General features: G+C 43.4%; 1 pseudogene; it reads left to right on the top strand.

Moving 5' to 3' along the window:
* Positions 1-4,839, top strand: part of LOC123253811 — a 34,317-nt pseudogene that overhangs the window by 22,028 nt on the left and 7,450 nt on the right.

Below are 4,839 nucleotides of genomic sequence, written 5' to 3'. Positions count from 1 at the left end.
TAGATCTCACTGAGGCCCTTAAAAAGGTAAATTTAAAAATTATAAGTCTTCTTTCTTTCCCCTCTGTATCTTATTTACCTTTTCATGTTTCTCTCTATTTTTGTGGTTGGATATCAAACTTTCCATTCAGCCCTGGTCTTTTCTCTGCAAATTCCTGGAATTCTTCAATTTTGTTGAATGCCCATACTTTACCCTGGAAATATATAGTCAGTTTTGATGGGTAGTTGATCCGTGGTTGCAGGCCCAGCTCTCTTGCCTTTCTGAATATCGTATTCCAAGCCTTGCAATCTTTTAGCGTGGAGGCTGCCAGATCCTGTGTGATCCTGTTTGGTGCTCCTTGATATTTGAATTGTTTCTTTCTGGCTTCTTGTAAGATTTTTTTCTTTTGCTTGGAAACTCTTGAATTTTGCAATTATATTTCTGGGTGTTTTCTTTTCTGGATGGAATGTTGCAGGTGTCCTATGAATCCTTTCAATATCTATATTGCCCTCTTCTAGGACTTCAGGGCAATTTTGCTGTATTATTTCTGTTAGTATGGAGTCCAGGTTTCTATTACTTTCTGGTTTTTCTGGAAGATCAATTATTCTCAAATTGTCTCTTCTAGACCGGTTTTCTTGGTCTGTCACTCTCTCATTGAGATATTTCATGTTTCCTTCTATTTTTTCAGTCTTTTGACTTTGTTTTATTTGTTCTTGTTGTCTTGAGAGATCATTAGTTTCTAATTGCTCAATTCTAGCCTTTAGGGATTGGTTTTCGGCTATAATCTTTCGGGTTTTGGCTATGATGTTTTGATTTTCGGCTGTAATCTTCTGGTTTTCGGCTATAATATTCTGGTTTTCGGCCATAATCTTCTGGTTTTCGGCTATAAGCTTCTGGTATTCCTTTTCAATCTGGACATTTCTTGTGTTCAATTTGCTTATCAGTTCATTTGGTTTCTTAGCGTCACTTTCCATTTGCAAGATTCTACCTTTTAAACAGTTATTTTCTTGCCAGATCTCTTCCATTTTCCTCAAAATCTCAGTTTTGGACTCTTCCATAGCTTGTGAGGAGTTTTCCTTATTTGAGGAGGGTCTGGATGCTTGTTTGTCCTCCTCCTCTGTTTGCTCGGTTGTCTGGATTTTCTCTGTGTAAAAGCTGTAGTGTTAAAGACTTCTTTTTCTTATTGTTATTCTTTCTCTTCTGAACTTCCTGAGGCTGAGCAGCCATCATTACCCCAGCAGCTTCTCAGATTTATCCTTGCGCTCAGTGTCTGTCCACGATCTATAGTCTCCTGAGGTCTGAGTTCTGGTTTTTTCCAAGGTCAAGCTCCCTGGTGGACCCCCTTGCTTGATCCTCTGCTCGAGGTTTCTTTACAAGTCTCAGGGCGCTGCTTCCACAGTCGTACACCCGTCCACACTGGTTCCCCACTCAGGGTTTCAGAGCTTTAACTCCTGGCTGTGTCTGCCTCCACCCATGCCTCTGCCCCTGCCTGTGCTCTCAGCCCGTGCTCTGCGCCCTGCGTCCACTCTGCTCCCGCGCTCAGATTTCGCGTGCGTTTTTTGGCTTATTGGGGTCCTAAATCTTGCTGCTCTCAGGAACAGGCCCTGGAGCTGCCAGTGACTCGATGGGTGCCCCAAACTTGCTCTATTTCTTTTTAGCTGGCTTTGGCGCTATAGGTGTTGTGTGTGAAGGGGGTGGGGGTGGGGTGGTTGCTCAGCCCGCCATTTAGTGAGAGCTGTTTCACCCCTTTATAGCATGGAAATGCCTCGATTCCACGTACCTTCCACGCTGTGCCCTGTTGTGGGGTTCCTCCGTTCGTCTGGACTTGTTTTTATGTCCCCTTGAGGAGTTTTGTGTGATTTGGTCAGGAGAGTTTAAGAGCTGCTTCTTACTCTGCCGCCATCTTAACCCGGAACCCCCTTAAATTTTTTTAAAGAAAATTTTCCATGGTTACATGATTCATGTTCTTACTTTCCCCTTCACTCCCCAGAACACCTTCCCCCAATAGCCTACGTATATTTTCACTGATTTTAACGTGTCATCAATCAAGCATCATTGACATATTATTGGTAGTTACTTTGGTGGCATTGTTTCATGTCTACATCCCAAATCATGTCCGCATCCACCCATGTGCTCAAGAAGTTGATTTTCTTCTGTGTTTCCAATTTTGTAGTTCTTTCTCTGAATTTGGGTAGCATTCTTTTCCATAAATGCCTAGGTTGTCCTGGGTCATTTAATTTCTGCTAGTACAGAAGTCCATCACATTTGATTTTACCATAGTGTATCAGTCTCTTTGTACAATGTTCTTTCAGCTCTGCCCCTTTCACTCTGCATCAATTCCTGGAGGTCTTTCCAGGCCATCTGGAATTCCTCCAGTTTATTATTCCTTTGATCACAGTAGTATTCTGTCACCAGAATATACCACAATTTGTTAAGCCACTCCCCTATTGAAGGGCATAGCCTCATTTTGTAGTTTTTTGCTACCACAAAGAGCGAGGCTATGAATATTTTTGTCCAAGTGAGAGAGAGTGAGAGATAAAGAGAACAAACACAAGAGATTGACAGAGACAGAGAGAGAGAGAGAGAAGGATGGAGATATTAGAGATATGGAAATACAGAATTAAAGAAACAGATACATAAAATGAGAAAGGTTAATGAACAAAGAGACAGATAGAAAGAAATAGGAACTGAAAAGAGAGAAAGCATTAGGTCAGAGACAGAGATTATCACAGAGGTAGATAAAGATTCAAAGAGACTGAGAGATGGAGAGGTAGTGACAGCTAAAGGAGGAGAAGGAGTGAGAAGGAGGGAAAGAGGTTAAGAGAGAAACTGAAACAGAGAAAGTGATAGAGACAGAGGGGGAGAGAGAAAGGAATAATGAGGTAAAGAATGTTCAAATGAGAAAGAGGCAGAGACATATAAAGAGACCAAAAGTTAGAGATAAGAGTCAGAGAGAGAAAGGCAAACCAAGAGGCACTGAAAGGCAGATACATAAAAAGAGACTAAGAGACAGAGATAAGGAGACAGAAGTGTGTAGAGAGAGATATTAGAGACATAGAGATACATAAAAAGAGACAGATAAAGAAAGGAGAGAAAGGGAGAGACATAGAGTGTTATAAAAATTGGAAAAGATATTAAATGACAGGGACAGAGACAGAGATATTAAGGCAGAGTTAGATAAAGGGACAAAGACTGAGAGGTGGAGAGATAATTACAGAGAAAGGAGGAGAAAGGGAGGGAGAGGGGTTATGAGAGAAACAAACAGGCAACATGTTGGAGATGGAGAGCAAGAAGGAATGATGAGAATAATAAAATGAGGAACAATGGACTAGGGGAGGACTTTGGGAATCCATGCACACCAGGTGAATGTCATTTCTGAAAGTTGCTGGGCCCTGCTAACTTGTTAGGAGCCAAGACTATAAAATAAAAATAGTAACTCTTCAAGGAGAAGGATACGGATCATGAGCCCCGTTCGGGCAAGGAGATAATTGCAAAAACCTCCTCCAAATAACAGCATGTTCTTTTCCGCGTTCCTTCCTTGTAACATCTAGTCCTTTTCTCTCGTCATCCCAATCGCCAGCCCCCTCACTCTGAACATATATATTCTTGCCCTGTACCAGCAATAAACGAGCCTTGCGCCATTAGACTCCCTTGTCTTCTTGAGTGGTTGGTCTCCCCTCCCTCCCCCTATGGTCTTTCAGGTGGCTGTTTCCCGGATCCCACTGTTGTATCCAGCTGGTTCTGGACAAGTGGCGCCCAACGTGTGGGGCACGGAGAAAACAGCTTACCGGACAACTGAGGAACAAACTTCGCGGCCACGAGCTAAAGTAACGGGTAGAGGTTGACCAGACAACCTTGAGGTAGGGTAAGTTGTCCCATCACCATAGGCATTAAACCGAGAGGTGTCGGATCTGGTTAATGTGTGTGTGTGTGTGTGTGAGGAAAGAGATTCCGTGTGGGTCAGTCCACGAATCGCATACAAAGCCATAGAGTGCCGGGCCAGAGGGTGCCTTCGCTTGATGAAGGATCCTGATGGGGGGTTATACCGTCCACCCGAGCCCAAGCGACGTGGTCCATCCCGTTCCGGGGTGAGTGGATGGCTTTGGCCGGACTGACTTTGACTGACCCCTCAGCTCATTAGTGAGTGTGGACCCATTATTATCCGGTTCCATACCCTCGCGAGAGGATTGGCAAGAACGTGGGGAAGCGCAAGTGCATGAATGATGGGAAAGACACTCTCGAAAGAAGCGTTATTTGTTAAAGAATTAAAAAGTAGTCTCAGGGAGAGAGGTATTAGAGTTAAGAAAAAAAATCTATTCCGGTTCTTTTGCTTTATAGAAAAACAGTGCCCTTGGCTCATACTACATGGCCCAGGTATTTACCCACTCACTTGGAACAAAGTGGGTAAAGAATTAAACGGCCTTTTAAGATCTGGCCAGGAAATTCCAGATGATTACTTTTCTTTCTATGGCTTGATCCGTGACATTCTTAAAGAAGCCGACACTAGTAAACAAGTCCCGCACCTCCTCAGCTGGGCTGAGGACGCTATCTTGGAATCTAAAATTAAAACTGAAGAAATGAGCTCAATTGAGGAACAGAGTTCGCCCTTTAAAAAGAATGAGCGCCCCTCGTCTCTTTTAGACGAACCTATCAAAAACCCCTCTCTCGAGGAACCCCTAGTCCCCACAAAAACAAAGCCACATCTTTATCCAGTTCTATATACAGACCCTCCTCAAGAAAGCATACTTAATCCTGCCTACCAAAAAGAATTGGAGGAGGAGGCAGCCCGTTACCATAACAATGGCCCCCTCGGGCAAAATTAAGCATTAGGGCACTGGGCCCTTCTTAGAAGGACACCAG

This window comes from Gracilinanus agilis, chromosome X, assembly GCF_016433145.1.
Source record: "Gracilinanus agilis isolate LMUSP501 chromosome X, AgileGrace, whole genome shotgun sequence".
In the NCBI taxonomy this organism is placed as follows: domain Eukaryota; kingdom Metazoa; phylum Chordata; class Mammalia; order Didelphimorphia; family Didelphidae; genus Gracilinanus; species Gracilinanus agilis.
This window is presented reverse-complemented; position numbering and strand designations above follow the sequence as displayed.